This window comes from Scyliorhinus torazame, chromosome 24, assembly GCF_047496885.1.
Source record: "Scyliorhinus torazame isolate Kashiwa2021f chromosome 24, sScyTor2.1, whole genome shotgun sequence".
Taxonomy (NCBI): Eukaryota; Metazoa; Chordata; class Chondrichthyes; order Carcharhiniformes; family Scyliorhinidae; genus Scyliorhinus; species Scyliorhinus torazame.
The window spans coordinates 40,218,576-40,235,358 of record NC_092730.1 but is presented as its reverse complement, the minus strand read 5'-3'; the positions used below and the strand labels follow the sequence as shown (position 1 = coordinate 40,235,358).

At 46.0% G+C, this 16,783-nt stretch overlaps 4 non-coding genes across 4 annotated transcripts; 3 read left to right on the top strand and 1 right to left on the bottom strand.

The window, feature by feature from the left end:
* Positions 1-2,461: 2,461 nt before the first annotated feature.
* Positions 2,462-2,534, bottom strand: trnak-cuu (transfer RNA lysine (anticodon CUU)). The gene has a single exon. It is a non-coding gene; the product is annotated as a tRNA-Lys (tRNA).
* A 6,443-nt stretch (positions 2,535-8,977) lies between these two features.
* On the top strand, positions 8,978-9,049 carry trnam-cau (transfer RNA methionine (anticodon CAU)). The gene has a single exon. It is a non-coding gene; the product is annotated as a tRNA-Met (tRNA).
* Positions 9,050-9,629: 580 nt separating this feature from the next.
* trnal-cag (transfer RNA leucine (anticodon CAG)) lies at positions 9,630-9,712 on the top strand. The gene has a single exon. It is a non-coding gene; the product is annotated as a tRNA-Leu (tRNA).
* A 1,742-nt stretch (positions 9,713-11,454) lies between these two features.
* On the top strand, positions 11,455-11,537 carry trnal-cag (transfer RNA leucine (anticodon CAG)). Its single transcript has one exon. It is a non-coding gene; the product is annotated as a tRNA-Leu (tRNA).
* Positions 11,538-16,783: the final 5,246 nt, after the last annotated feature.

The window sequence follows — 16,783 nt, the reverse complement described above, 5'->3', positions numbered from 1 at the left end:
CCTGCAACAGTAGTGAATTCGCCAACATTGAGGGCATTTAAATGTTTATTGAATAAACATATGGATGATAATGGCATAGTGTAGGTTAGATGACTTTCGTTTCGGTGCAACATCGTGGGCCGAAGGGCCTGTACCGTTCTATGTTCTATGTTCTAACTCGATGCAATCCTGCCTCACAACTTGGACTGGATTGTCACATCGGTGATTGCAGAAACTTTGGAAAAATGAGTCCCACTGGGAGAAAGCAGGATGGAAAATCGACAATGATGGGTTTCGAACCCACGCATGCAGAGCACAATGGATTAGCAGTCCGTCCCCTTAACCACTCGGCCACCTCACCCCGAAAGCGCATTGTTCAAATCAAAGGCTTATCAGGTACAAATAACCATTGTATTCAGCCAGCTGCGCGGATTCAAAAGCGTGCGTCTGCTTTTACTTGAGGAGAAATTCAGAATCCCACACCATGATCAAACGACCTTTAAATACCCTGTCCGTTTCTTCACGTGTTCTGCACTGATATATTCGCTGCAATAACTTCCCGGGAGATCAAACCTCCTCCCGATTTCAGTCAGTGACACCATCCGGGCTCGCCCGGATTTTTGAACCCGGGACATCTGGCATTTTATCGCAGCTGAGAATCAATGTCAATGTCAGGAGTGGGATTGAACCCTGGTCTCCAGAGGAGACTGACACCTGATGTATCCAAACGGTTCGGAGATGATTGGGCCGTGTTGGGGTGATCTTTCCGTGCGTCGGTGCAGACTGGATGGGCTGAATGGTCTACTTCTGCACTGGAGGCATTCTATGATTACTTAACCAGGGTGCAAACGGCAGCATCAGGCCACAAGGAATAGGTAAGGTCTCAGGCCAGAGCAAGAGTCCTATGTAATGACACACAGAACATCAGAAATAAATACATTTATTGTGGACTGGTGCCATCTCCTGGCTGACAGGGAGCAGTGCGACACGGACACTTTCTTTCAGGAGCATTTCAAATTGGAGTGAAATAACATAAACATAGTAAGACATCGTTTACGAAACAATTTATCAAACTAATGCAAAGCATCAAAAGGACTCAACCTTCGGCGGTATGTGATGGGGGGATACTGGTGAGCATCGCTGCCTTCCAAGCAGTTGATCCGGGTGCGATTCCCGGCCATCGCAATAATAATTTGATGAGGCGTTTGCGTGATTTCGTGTGTTTCGAGCTGAGGAAGAGAGCTGGAGAAAATGAGGTAGCTGGAGGCAGGAATCTTCGCTTGTTCTAAATAGTCTGGTTTGATTGTTCACGTCCGTCCGAGTGGCGAAAGTGTGATCTCGGTTTCTATAGTAGTTTATTATTGGATATTATTATATATGCTTATTGCCCCTCTGTGGGGTATTCCTGGAAGTTATTATATAAACTTTACCCCTTCTCGCTGTTAAAGGATTTGAAAACACTAAAAAAACTCCCGGTTTGATCTTTACCAAATGACATGACTGTGTTAATAAAACATAACTCATTCCAGTCAGTGGAGATGTGATATTGGCACCAATAATACTCACACACCACAGCAGATGTTGTCTGTTTTCCTCAGAGAGAGTCAATTGAAGAGCTTCCCTATTTTGTTACTTTGAGCTTCACAGTGATGTAATGCTGTCTGCTTCATTCCTGGGGAAAATGTCCCGTTCACACTGGATGCAACACTTTGATACTAATCTACTGAAAAGAAAAGGCGGATGTGCCGCAGGGTGATACAGTCATGTTTAATTTTGGGGTGACTGAGAATATAAATAGCAGAGGATGGTTTCGATCCATCGACCTCTGGGTTATGGGCCCAACACGCTGCGCTGCGCCACTCTGCTTTTTAGACCCACTGTGTTCGCAATTGCTGTTCTGCGGCAGCCACATAACTATTTTACTCTTAAACGAGAACCACGTGTTGTGAAGCTCACCTTGGCTGGACAATAACACGGAACATCAGCACGGCTGTAACAGACAGAGAAAGACACACAGTAAAGCAGGAAGAGACTATCAGGACACACACACAATGACACACAGAAAAGGTGCCGAGCAAACCAGCAAGGTACTGAAATGGAAAAACTGGTTATTTAGGAAAAAGGGATTTTCTGTTCCACAAAGATAGGCAATTAAATGTTTTTCCTGCTGTGTAACTGAGCTCTCTGCTGTGTAACTGTTCTCTCTCTTGGAACCGTGACTGTGCCGGTGACAGATCTTCACTGTGATTGTGTCAGATCATTCCCTGTTGTGTAAATGTGTTCCCAGTTGTGGAAATATGATCCGTCTGAAGCAGAACCTTTCTGCGCCATTACTGAGACGAAATTTCAATTCCAGATTAAGTAAATCTTGTCACGAAAGATCAGTTCAGGCCTCTGGAGTCCCAGTTCAGGAACATATCCTTGTGTTCCTGTTATCAAATCAGTCCGATCAGCTCAACACTCTCAGATTACAATATGGAAGCGCCCAACGTGGGTCTGGAACCCACGACCCTGGGATTAAGAGTCCCATGCTCCACCGACTGAACTAGCCGGGCTGATGTCCAAATTACCATTAACCCTCTTCCTGAGGAGATTAGAATTTGCTAAGCAACGAACTTTGTGTCAAACCGTTTGCTAAAAATCGATTAATTCTTCAGTCACAGTCGTTGGGAGCATGGCTCGAACCTACTGGGGAAAGTCCAACACCTTAACCACTCGATCATCGCAGCTGTGTTCAATAGGTCATTCATTAAACATTATAAAACATACAAAACATTATAAAACCGGCCTGGAATCACTCCAGGAAGTTCTTGCATTCCTGCGATGAACGGTGCCCCGGTGTTTATGTGAGGAGCGGTTGAATCTACCTTAAAATGACCATTGGATTTGGAGAGAAGCCTTGAGAGACTCGAAAATCCCAGCTCCCGAAACGCACAATTTCACGAATTCAATTGTTTGCGTAAGAAAAACAGTTGCATTGGAAATATCCTCGAAGTTCATTTTTGCTTTACATGGAACAGCACAGAACTTCCCAGTCTAGATCCAAATTAAAGCATGAGTGGGGTGCAGGATTGGAGGGTCATGCAGAGTCGATGGGCCGAATGGCCTCCTTCTGCATTGTACTGGTTTCTAGGGAAACAGAGAGAATCACAGTATTTATTCACATGCGATAAACATCAGCCCGTATGTCCCATGCGGTGGTCGCGTGGCTTAATGGCTAAGGCATCTGATTTCTGTGAACCTAATGAAGCTATCAGAAGATTGGAGGCTCGAGTCCCACCGCGATCGTTTGATATAGAAATCCGGTGGAACTTGCTGTCAGCAGAGTTTTCCTTCCTCCGTTCAAAGTTTCACCTTTCCATCCAAACGTTGCAGGGCTCTTTTTGGAATATAATTTTTTGGAACATTGTTCATTCAATTCGCTTTCATCTTAATATTTTATTTATCCCCTGATGAATCTGTTTGACTTGGATAAAATATAGAATAAAATATTATGTATCAATCGGTTCAATACAATTCTGTGGAGGAAATTCTAATATCATCAGGAAGACAGACAGAGTCAAAGAGTATTGGATGTTGGCAGCATGGAAACAGCCCTTCGTCCCAGCTTGTCAATGCCGCCCAGTTTCTATCACTAAGCTAGTCCCACTTGCCCGCATTTGGCCCATATCCATCTACACCCACCCTGCCCATGTAACTGTCTAACTGATTTTTAAAAGACAAAATGATAACTGCCTCTGCCCCTGTCTCTGGCAGCCCGTTCCAGATGCTCCTCATTACCTTATTTATGCTCTTCATTATTTCATAGACCTCTATGACATCACCCATAAGCCTCCTACGCTCCAGGAAAAAAAAGTCCCTGCCTATCCAGCCTCTACTTTTCACTCACACCATCAAGTCCTGGTAGCATCCTTGTAAATCACTTCTGCACCCTTTCTAGTTCAACAATATCCTTCCGGAAATAGGGTGACCAGAATTGAACACAGTATTTCCCTTGTGGTCTTACCAGCATGTATTGTACAACTTGAACAAGACATCACAACTCTTGTATTCAATATTTTGACCTTAAAACCTAGCATGCTGAATGCCTTCTTCCCCACCCTTTCCACTTGCGACACCACCTTCAAGGATGTGTGAACCTGTTCTCCTCGATCTGTTGGTTCTGTATTTCTCCCCAACTCCCTACTAGTAACTGAGTAGGTCAATCACTGATTTGACCTACCAAAATGCATCACCTCAAATTTATCCAAATTAAACTCCATCTGCCATTCATCGGCCCACTGGCCCAAGATGTTTAATAATGAGCCGAATCAACTGTTGTTCAGAGGGATGAAAGATTATGTCACTGGATTGGGAATCCAGAGGCCTGACCTAATCTTTGGGACAGGGAATAATTCCTAGCATTCAAAATCACTGATTTAATAGCTTTTCAGGGGGGTTGACAGGGGGGATGCTGAGAGTTTGATTCTCCATGTGGGAGAGTCTGGGACCTGAGGGATTAATCTCAGGGGAAGGGACCGCCCAGTTAAGCCAGAAATGATGAGTAATTTCTTCTCTAAGGAGATAGTGTATCTGTGGAAATATCGTTTCTAAGCGAATACGATTGTCGAGGATGGGTCAGTTAATATGTTCAAGATTTAATCAGTAAAGAAAACAAGGATTATGGGGATGTGGCGGGAAAGTGGGTTTGAGGATTATATCAGATCAGTCATAATCTCTTTGAATGGTGGAGCAGACACGATTGGCCGAATGGCATACTTCTGCTCCTCCGTCTTACAGTGTAATGAGGTCATCTGATGAAGTTGATTTCACGGCTGGGCGGCCGGTTCTGGAAAGACAAAATCTGCCAGCAGTGCCCCAGATGAAGCTGGCGTCTGTTTTGGAGTTTCTGAAGCCGCAAGTTTTCATGGTGCCAACTCCTGCCCAAAGCTGGTGTCGTGATTCAAATCGATTATCAGACAGAGGATTCGGAATATCGGTATAGAGATTGGTGCAAGAAGATTCACTCCTCAGGCCTGTTGAACTCCGAATCTAAACTCCATCCTAGTTCCTGAGACACTGAATGAATCATCAGGTCACCCTCAATAAGTGGCCCAACGCGGAGACGCAGGAAATGGATCATCGACGAGAATGGATTCAGACCCGCAGATGGAAAGCACAATGGATTAGCAGCGCATCGCCATCACCCCTCGGCCAACTCGCCATATGACCTGACTTCACCAAACCACCTCATGGATATTTAATGTGCACAATAAAACGGAAGAAGGTCGTCTGTGTGCATTGGTCCAGATGTGCAGCCAGATGTGAAGTGTTGGGAATGTTGTTTCTGTCAGCAAATTACATTTCCATCATATCAGCTGAAGGATTGTTCTGAATGGACTGATGGGAAACACTTCAACACCATGTTTCACATGTTTCTACACATTGTAAATAAAACACCGCGGAAAGACTGAAAGATACAAACATTTGATCGCATCATGATGAAGATCAGTCAGACGCCTTAAACATCCCGTCAATGTCGGAGTTCTGACGATTCTAATTTGTTATCCAGAGAATCCCTGCAGGACATTCGGCCTCTTGAGTCTGCACCGAACTTCCGAAAGATACCGGAGGCACCCGGAGGAAACCTACGCAGACACTGCACAGACAGCTCCCTGGAGCTGTGAAACAACTGTGATAGCCACTGTGCTACCGTGCTGCCTACAGTGTGAGTAGGTTTCGAATCTGTGCGGAGGAACCCCATTTGACTGCAAGTACCAAGCCACAGCCACTCCGCTAACTGAACTACGTTTAACAAGACATTCATTGACAATTTATGCGATATAAACCCAACCTGGAATCACTCCAGGAAGTTATTGCTTTCATGCGATGACGGGTCTCCCAGTCTGTCTGTGAGAAGGGATAGAATATCCGTGGAAAAAGACCATTGGATTTGGAGTCTGTCATAATATCCACTCATGTATATAATGAGATGCAGACAGTCAGTGATGGACACACAGGATGACCAGTAAGCACAACACAGTGCAGCCAATCACCAAACAGGACACTACCACTATAAAGCCAGAGGGCACTAGGTTTCCCGCTCTCTCTGGACCCAGCCACTGAGACAGTCAGAGTCCACGAGCTAGCAAGTGCAAACACCATGCGGTAGCTAGTAAGTCTGATCAGGCTACTACAAGGTCTCCAGTCAGTTCAGTATAGTGTCGACCCACAGCTGCATATGTGTATCAGTTCTATCGTTGAATAAAACAGTGTTGGATTTTCTCCAGTGTTCGACGTCTGTTTTTAGCTTCCCTGCATCGAGTGCAGTCCACATTGAGCCTACCTGCCTAACACATCATGGTACCAGAGTGATACTGATCTTGACGGACCTATCTCGAGTGAATCAGCATTGACCAGGAAGCAGCCATCCGGTGAAATGGAAAACACCAGCCTCCTCCGCAGCTCCGCATCTCCGGCAACCTTGGCGCCAATTGGAAAATCTTCAAGCAAAAGTTCCTCCTGCAGATCGAGGCCTCTGACCTCGAAGCAGCATCGGATGCCAGGAAGATCACATTATTTCTCTCCACCGTGGGGGACCACGCCATCCACATCTACAACTCCCTTACATTCGCTGCCGGCGAAGACAAAACAAAATTGAAACAGTCCTGCTGATGTTTGACAGCCACTGCGACACTGAGGTGAATGAGAGCTTTGAATGGTACTTTTTCCATTAGAGGCTTCAGGGTAAGAATGAAACTTTTCAGTCCTGCGTGACCCATCTCCGCATCCTAGCGCAGTCATGTAACTATGACTCGACGGCAGATTCCATGATCCGGGATCAGATCGTTTTCGGTGTCCACTCCGACTCCCTTCGGCAGCAGCTCCTGAAAGTCAAACAGTTGACCCTCTCAGTTGCTATCGAGACATGCGTTATCCATGAGCATGCTAAGAATCGTTACTCCCACATCAGGGCGGCAGAAACTGCAAAACTGGCCTCCCATGAGGTGGAACGGGTGCAGGCCATTGTTCAAATGCACGGCCTGAGCATCGAGAAGAGTGGTCGCTTTGTGCGCTTTTCCCGGGTCCCTGCGCATGTGCGCCATGACCGAGTGGACGACGAGGCCGAAAACATGACTGCACAGGTGCGTACATCGACCGATCGCACTGCGCATGCACGATGGCGCACGAAATGCCCTGCCGTCGGCGTCATGACATCTCCGAATTGTGGCTCCACCCACTTAAAGCGGAAATGTCCGGCAAAAGGACGCCGGTGTCTACAGTGTGGCAAGCGTGGCCACTATGCAGCCCTTTGCAGATCTGCTCCACCGCTCAGCAGCCAGCGATCCCAGCTGCGGCGCAGAAGTGTCCGCTCAATACAACAAGGCATGCCAGATTCCGATCCCAACAGCCCAACAGACCCTGATGCTGAGTGCGTTAGGTCCCCATACCGGGTGGGCATCATAACGACACATGCGCTGCCTTCCACCACAACGCGGAACGCCTCTCGATCCTCAGTGTGGATCGACGAGTGGTGTGCTGTCCACACAATTAATGAAATGAAAACGAAATGAAATGAAATGAGACAAGGCTTGCATCCGATTCAAACTTCACACCGGCGCATCAGCGAACCTCATCTCAAAATCCGGCCTCGACACCATGCGCGCCAGACCAAGCATTCTTCCACCGGCCTGCCAGTTCCTTGACTACAATGGCAATGCCATAGCTGCCAGTGGTTCCTGTCAACTAGGGGTATCCAACAAGGCGACACGGCAACACTGTGGTTTGAAATCGTCGGGCCTGATAGAGCGTCCCTGCTCGGTGCTCGAGCTCCTGAACCTGGTTCAGCGAGTCCACGCCACGTCATCATCACCGGCGACGGCCTCGCCAGCAAGTTCCAAGCCTATTTATATTCTCACTCACACCAAACGGAAACAAGTCGCTATTTGTCAGCAGCACACCTGCCTTCTTCTTTATAAAAGGAAGATCCAATACCTCCTTTTCAATGGAAAAGCGTTGGTCTCAGGACATGAGATTCCAGCTTAAATATGCACAGCAAGACTCCACCGGCAGAAGCCCAGTTCATGACTCGATAATCTGCTTCAGTGACTCTGGTTGAGGAATTAATAGTGATCCCAAGAGAAGGGTAAAATTCGTCTTCTCTTGTAAATAGTCTGGCAGGTTGGATTGTTCACATCCCTCCAAGAGGGGCAGTTGGGAACTCGGTTTCTATTGTGATTCATTGCTCGATAAAGCTTTATTTCCCTATTGGCCCCCTGTGAGTTATTACTGGATATCGTTCTATATCTATATTGCCCCTCTGTGGGGTACTACTGGATAACGTTTCCTGTGCAGCTTTGACTAAGGGTCATCTGGACTCGAAACCTTAGCTCATTTCTCTCACTCCAGATGCTGTCAGATCTGTTGAGACTTTAAAGCATTTTCTCTGTGATTCCCTCTGTGTGAGCTTTACAATGTTGTAATGTGTCATGCTGTCTCTTTCATTCTTGGGACTAATGTCGATATGAGACTGCAAGAAATTTTCTGATAGGTATTTGCTGCAAAGCAAACAGGAACGTGTGTTATGTTTACTTTTGGCGTGAGGGAGAATGTAAATAGCAGAGAATACCCTCGATTCCTCGATCTCGGTCTAATGGCCCAGCACTTCCGCTGCGCACTCTCCTCCTTAAACCAGGAGCTACAACATTACTGCCCTGCGGTAACCACACAATTATTCACTTCCTCATTTTTTTCTTTCAACAAGAACAGACGTTTGAGCACACTGATTCTGGTCAGCACAGTTCAGATAATTTACTTTCGTGCGGAATGGTTGTTCTGTGGAAGGTGATGTGATTTCTTCTGTGATGTTGTTCTGATGGGAAAGTGGGGAGTGACTGGAATCACCTTTATAAAATGAAGTTCGGGGCAGCAGTTTCATCTCTCTGGGAACATTGATCACGCTGTTACAGACTTCCTCAAACTTTGCCTCAAGTCCGACCACAAAAAAAAAAGAGCACCGAGCAGAGTGGCGCAGCGGGAGCGTGCTGGGCCCATAACCCAGAGGTCGATGGATCGAAACCATCCTCTGCTATTCGTACTCTCAATCACACCAAACGGAAAAAAGTTGCTATTTGTCAGCAGCACATCTGCCTTTGTCTTTATTGGTACCAAAGTTTTGCCTTCCGTCTTATCCACTCTTTGACACCTGTTCTTCAGCGAGCCACAGTACAGTCGAGGTGATTAAGTTGACTTCTCCCAGAACACTCTTCTGCCGCCTCTACTGGAAGAACGTTCACCTGATTGGACACTGGAGGGGTTCTTCGGCTACTTGTCTGTGAGGGCAGCACCGGAAGCAGCTGTGGAGAGAGATTGCAGTCGCCAGAAAGCAACTCTCCAATGAGATACTTCACGCCCTCAGATCTTAGAGTTTCAAAACCTTCGTCTGAGGAACAGGTAGAGCGGTATATCGGACCTTGCTGATTAGAGGAAACTGATCAATGCAGCAATGAGAAGCTCCTGAACCACCAGCGGTTTGGACAAGGATGGCACTCAGATACAGGACTCTGGCTGGGGTTCAAAAGTAGGGAAAGCATGTCTTGTTTGAAATGTAATAAAGATGAAGACAGACTTTAAGTCGATTTGTGCACGGATCTTAGTTTTTGCGTCAACGCATCAGGATGGCCGAGCGGTCTAAGGCGCTGCGTTCAGGTCGCAGTGTCTTCTGGAGGCGTGGGTTCGAATCCCACTCCTGATGTTATCTTTTACTCCACGAGGTTAGATTTCTCCAGCAAGATTTTCAACCTCAGGAAGATCCAAGACCTCCCTTTCAATGGAAAAGCGTTTGTCTCAGTACATGAGATTCCCGCTTAAATACGCACAGCAAGACCTCACCGGCAAAAGCCCAGCTCATGACTCGACAATCTGCTTCGGTGAGTCTGGTTGAGGAATTCATATTGATCCCAAGAGAAGGGTAAAATTCGTCTTCTCTTGTAAATAGTCTGGCAGGTTGGATTGTTCACATCCGTCCAAGAGGGGAAGTTGGGGACTCGGTTTCTATTGTGATTCATTGCTCGATAAAGCTTTATTTCCTTATTGGCCCCCTGTGAGTTATTACTGGATACCGTTATATATCAATATTGCCCCTCTGTGGGGTACGACTGGATAACGTTTCCCGAGCAGCTTTGACTAAGGGTCACCTGGACACGAAACGTCAGCTCATTTCTCTCCCTCCAGATGCTGTCAGATCTGCTGAGACTTTAAAGCATTTTCTCTGTGGTTCCCTATGTGTGAGCTTTACAATGTTGTAATGTGTCATGCTGTCTCTTTCATTCTTGGGACTAATATCGGGATGAGACTGCAAGAAAGTTTCTGATAGCTATTTTCTGCAAAGCAAACAGGAACGCGTGTTATGTTTACTTTTGTTGTGAGGGAGAATGCAAATAGCAGAGAATACCCTCGATTCCTCGACCAAGGGCTAATAGCCCTGCACGCTTCCGCTGCGCACTCTGCTCCTTAAACCAGGAGCTACAACATTACTGCCCTGCGGTAACCACACAATTATTCACTTCCTCATTTTTTTCTTTCAACAAGAACAGACGTTTGAGCACACTGATACTGGTCAGCACAGTTCAGATAATTAACTTTCGTGCGGAATGGTTGTTCTGTGGAAGGTGATGTGATTTCTTCTGTGACGTTGTTCTGATGGGAAAGTGGGGAGTGACTGGAATCACCTTTATAAAATGAAGTTCGGGGCAGCAGTTCCATCTATCTGGGAACATTGATCACGCTGTTACAGACTTCCTCAAACTTTGCCTCAAGTCCGACCACAAAATAAAAGAGCACCGAGCAGAGTGGCGCAGCGGAAGCGTGCTGGGCCCATAACCCAGAGGTCGATGGATTGAAACCATCCTCTGCTATTCGTACTCTCAATCACACCAAACGGAAACAAGTTGCTATTTGTCAGCAGCACATCTGCCTTTTTCTTTATTGGTACCAAAGTTTTGCTTTCAGTCTTATCCACTCTTTGACACCTGTTCTTCAGCTAGCCACAGTACAGTCGAGGTGACTAAGTTGACTTCTCCCAGAACACTCTTCTGCCGCCTCTACTGGATGAACGTTTACCTGATTGGACAGTGGAGGGGTTCTTCGGCTACTTGTCTGTGAGAGCAGCACCGGAAGCAGCTGTGGAGAGAGATTGCAGTCGCCAGAATGCAACTATCTAATTAGATACTTCACGCCCTCAGATCTTAGACTTTCAAAACCTTCGTCTGAGGAACAGGTAGAGCGGTATATCGGACCTTGCTGATTAGAGGAAACTGATCAATGCAGCAATGAGAAGCTCCTTAACCACCAGCGGTTTGGACAAGGATGGCACTCAGATACAGGACTCTGGCTGGGGTTCAAAAGTAGGGAAAGCATATCTTGTTTGAAATGTAATAAAGATGAAGACAGACTTTAAGTCGATTTGTGCACGGATCTTAGTTTTTGCGTCAACGCATCAGGATGGCCGAGCGGTCTAAGGCGCTGCGTTCAGGTCGCAGTCTCTTCTGGAGGCGTGGGTTCGAATCCCACTCGTTATACTGCCTTTTACTCCACGAGGTTAAATTTCTCCAGCACGATTTTCAACCTCAGGAAGATCTAATACCTCCCTTTCAATGGAAAAGCGTTGGTCTCAGTACATGAGATTCCCGCTTAAATACGCACAGCAAGACCCCACCGGCAAAAGCCCAGCTCATGACTCGAAAATCTGCTTCGGTGAGTCTGGTTGAGGAATTCATATTGATCCCAAGAGAAGGGTAAAATTCGTCTTCTCTTGTAAATAGTCTGGCAGGTTCGATTGTTCACATCCGTCCAAGAGGGGAAGTTGGGGACTCGGCTTCTATTGTGATTCATTGCTCGATAAAGCTCTATTTCCTTATTGGCCCCCTGTGAGTTATTACTGGATATCGTTATATATCTATATTTCCCCTCTGTGGGGTACGACTGGATAACGTTTCCCGAGCAGCTTTGACTAAGGGTCACCTGGACACGAAACGTCAGCTCATTTCTCTCCCTCCAGATGCTGTCAGATCTGCTGAGACTTTAAAGCATTTTCTCTGTGGTTCCCTATGTGTGAGCTTTACAATGTTGTAATGTGTCATGCTGTCTCTTTCAGTCTTGGGACTAATGCCGGGATGAGACTGCAAGAAAGTTTCTGATAGCTATTTTCTGCAAAGCAAACAGGAACGTGTGTTATGTTTACTTTTGGTGTGAGGGAGAATGTAAATAGCAGAGATTACCCTCGATTCCTCGACCTCGGGCTAATGACCCAGCACGCTTCCGCTGCGCACTCTGCTCCTTAAACCAGGAGCTACAACATTACTGCCCTGCAGTAACCACACAACTATTCACTTCGTTATTTTTTTCTTTCAACAAGAACACACGTTTGAGCTCACTGATTCTGGTTAGCATAGTTCAGATACTTTACTTTCGTGAGGAATGGTTGTTCTGTGAAGGTGATGTGATTTCTTCTGTGACGTTGTTCTGATGGGAAAGTGTGGAGTGACTGGAATCATCTTCATAGAATGAAGTTCGGGGCGGTAGATTCGCCTCTCTGGGAATATTGATCACACTGTTAGAGATTTCTTCAAACTTTGCCTCAATACCGACCACGGAAAGAATGAGCCACGATCCGCGCAGCATAGCGGGAGTGTTCTGTGCCCATAACCCAGAGGTCGATGGATCGAAACCATTCTCTGCTATTCGTATTCTCACTCACAGCAAACGGAAACAAGTTGCTGTTTGTCAGCAGCACATCGGCCTTTTTCTTTATTAGTATCAAAGTTTTGCTTTCAGTCTGATCCGCTCTTTCACACCTGGTCTTCAGCTAACCACAGTACAGTCGAGGTGACTAAGTTGATTTCTCCCAGAACACTCTTCTGCCGCCTCGACTGGATGAACGTTCACCTGATTGGACACTGAAGGGGTTCTTCGGCTACTTGTCTGTGAAAGCAGCACCGGAAGCAGCTGTGGAGACATATTGCAGTTGCCAGAATGCAACTCTCCAATTGGATTCTTCACGTCCTCAGATCTTAGACTTTCAATACCTTCGACTGAGGAACAGGTAGAGCGGATATCGGACCTTGTTGATTAGAGCAAACTGAACAATGCAGCAATGAGAAGCTCCTTAACCATCAGCGGTTTGGACAAGAATGGCACTCAGATACAGGACACTGGCTGTGGTTCAAAAGTAGGGAAAGCATATCTTGTTTGAAATGAAATAAAGATGAAGACAGACTTTAAGTCGATTTGTGCACCGATCTTAGCTTCGGTTTCAACGCATCAGGGTACCCGAGCGGTCTCTTCTGGAGGCGTGGGTTCGAATCCCACTCCTGATATTGCCTTTTACTCCACGAGGTTACATTTCTCCAGCAAGATTTTCAACCTCAGGAAGGTCCAATACCTCCCTTTCAATGGAAAAGCGTTGGTCTCAGGACATGAGATTCCAGCTTAAATATGCACAGCAAGACCCCACCGGCAGAAGCCCAGTTCATGACTCGATAATCTGCTTCAGTGACTCTGGTTGAGGAATTAATATTGACCGCAAGAGAAGGGTAAAATTCGTCTTCTCTTGTAAATAGTCTGGCAGGTTGGATTGTTCACATCCGTCCAAGAGGGGAAGTTGGGGACTCGGTTTCTATTGTGATTCATTGCTCGATAAAGCTTTATTTCCTTATTGGCCCCCTGTGAGTTATTACTGGATATCGTTATATATCTATATTGCCCCTCTGTGGGGTACTGCTGGATAACGTTTCCCGAGCAGCTTTGACTAAGGGTCACCTGGACTCTAAACGTTAGCTCATTTCTCTCCCTCCAGATGCTGTCAGATCTGCTGAGGTTTTAAAGCATTTTCTCTGTGGTTCCCTATGTGTGAGCTTTACAATGTTGTAATGTGTCATGCTGTCTCTTTCATTCTTGGGACTAATGTCGGGATGAGACTGCAAGAAAGTTTCTGATAGCTATTTTCTGCAAAGCAAATAGGAACGTGTGTTTTGTTAACTTTTGGTGTGAGGGAGAATGTTAAAAGCAGAGAATATCCTCGACCTCGGGCTAATGGCCCAGCACGCTTCCGCTGCGGCACTCTGCTCCTTAAACCAGGAGCTACAACATTACTGCCCTGCGGTAGCCACACAACTATTCACTTCCTCATTTTTTTCTTTCAACAAGAACACACGTTTGAGCACACTGATTCTGGTCAGCATAGTTCAGATACTTTACTTTCGTGCTGAATGGTTGTTCTGTGATGGTGATGTGATTTCTTCTGGGACGTTGTTCTGATGGGAAAGTGGGGAGTGACTGGAATCACCTTCATAAACTGAAGTTCGGGGCGGCAGTTTCGCCTCTCTGGGGACATTGATCACGTTATTACAGATTTCCTCAAACGTTGCCTCAAGTCCGACCACGAAAAATATTTGCTACGAGCCGAATGGCACCGCGGGAGTGTGCTGGGCTCAAAACCCTGATGTCGATGGATCGAAACCATCCTTTGCTATTCGTATTCTCACTCACACCAAACGGAAAAAGATGCTACTTGTCAGCAGCACTGATGCCAATATTTTTATTAGTATCAAAGTTTTGCTTTCAGTCTGATCCGCTCTTTGACACCTGTTCTTCAGCTAACCACAGTACAGTCGAGGTGTCCAAGTTGACCTCTCCCAGCACACTCTTCTGCCGCCTCTACTGGATTAACGTTCACCTGATTGGGCACTGGAGGGATTCTTCGGCTAATTGTCTGTGAAAGCAGAACCGGAAGAAGCTGTGGAGAGAATTGCAGTCGCCAGAGCGCAACTCTCCAATTAGATATTTCATTCGCTAAGATCTTAGACTTTCAATACCTTCGTGTGAGGAACAGGTAGAGCGGGAATTCGGGCCTTGTTGATGACAGCAAACTGATCAATACAGCAATGGGAAGCTCCTTAAACTTCCAGCGGTTTGGACAAGGATGGCACTCAGACACAGGACTCTGGCAGGTGTTCAAAAGTAGGAAAAGCATATCTTGTTTGAAATGAAATAACGATGAAGATAGACTTTAAGTCGATTTGTGCACGGATCTTCGCTTCGAAGACAACGCATTAGGATGGCCGAGCGGTCTGCGTTGAGATCGCAGTCTCTGCTGGAGGCGTGGGTTTGAATCCCATTCCTGATATTGACTTTTCCTCCACGAGGTTAAATTTCCCCCGCAATATTTCAACCTCAGGAAGATCCAATCCCTCCCATTCAATGGAAAAGTGTTGGTCTCAGGACATGCGATTCCTGCTTAAATACACTCAGCAATACCCTCCAGGCAGAAGCCCATGTAACGACTCGATAATCGGCTTAATGACTCTGGTTGAGGAATTCAAATGGATCACAGGACTCCGGCTAAAATTAATCTTCTTTTGTTGTACATCGGTCTGGCTGGTTGGGTTGTTCACATCCGTCCGAGACGGGAAGTTGGGAACACGGTATCTATTGTGATTTATTTCTAGTTAATGCTTTATTAACGTTTTGCCCCCCTGTGAGGTATTACTGGATATCGTTATATCTCTATATTGCCCCTCTGTGTGGTACTACTGGATGACGTTTGCAGTCCAGCTTTGACAAAGGTTCTCCTGGACTCGAAACATTAGCTCTTTTCTCCCCCTACAGATGCTGGGAGACTTGCTGAGATTTTAAAGCATTTTCTCTGTGGTTCCCTATTTGTGACATTTACAATGTTGTAATTTGTCATGCTGTCTCCTTCATTCCTGGGACTAATGTCGGGATGAGACTACAATAGAGATTCTGACTACAATAGAAATTTGCTGCAAAGCAAACAGGATCGTGCGTTATGTTTACTTTTGGCGTGAGGAAGAATGTATATTTTGCTTTCGTGCTGCATGGTTGTTCTGTGAAGGTGATGTGATTTCTTCTGTGACGTTGTTCTGATGGGAAAGTGGGGAGTGACTGGCATCACTTTTACAGAAAGAAGTTCGGGGCGAAAGTTTCACCTCCCTGGGAACGTTGATCAAGCTGTTACCGAATACTTCAAACTTTGCCTTATGTCCGACCGCGAATAGCTCAACCACGAGCGGACTGGCGCAGCGGGAGCGTGGTGGGCCCATAGCCCAGCAGTCGCTGGAACAAAACCATCGTCTGCTATTTGTATTCTCACTCACACCAAAAGCAAACAAGGCGCTATCTCCCAGCAGCACATCTGCCTTTTTCTTTATTAGTATCAACATTTTCCTTTCAGTATGATCTGCTCCTTGACACCTGTTCTTCAGCTACCCACAGTATAGTCGAGTTGACTAAGTTGACTTCTCCCAGAACTCCCTTCTGCCGCCTCTACTGGATGAACTTTCACCTGTTTGGACACTGGAGGGGTTCTTCGGCTGTGAAAGCAGCACCGGAAGCAGCTGTGGAGAGAGATTCCAGTCGCCAGGATGCATCTCTCCAATTGGATACTTCACGTCGCTCAGATCTTCGTCTCTCAATACCTTCGTGTGAGGAACAGGTTATAATGAAAAAATATATCATTTGAACCATGAATGTGAACCTGGAAAAGACTGAGATTTGAAATGAAATGGAAAGGTCCCACAAAGGGTTAACAGCCGCAGGTTGTTTAAAATACAGATAGCTTCGCAGGCGTTAAAGAAAACAGATAGGGACAAATCAACCTGGTTTTAAAGTTAAAAAGACATTCAATCAATTTAAAATCTTAAGTTATATAAACGGGAACAGTATTTCACACTTCCTGAGAAGTGCATTATTTTACTGAACAATTAAAAAAGGAACAACCAGGATCTTAGATTTAAATTGGGGGAGA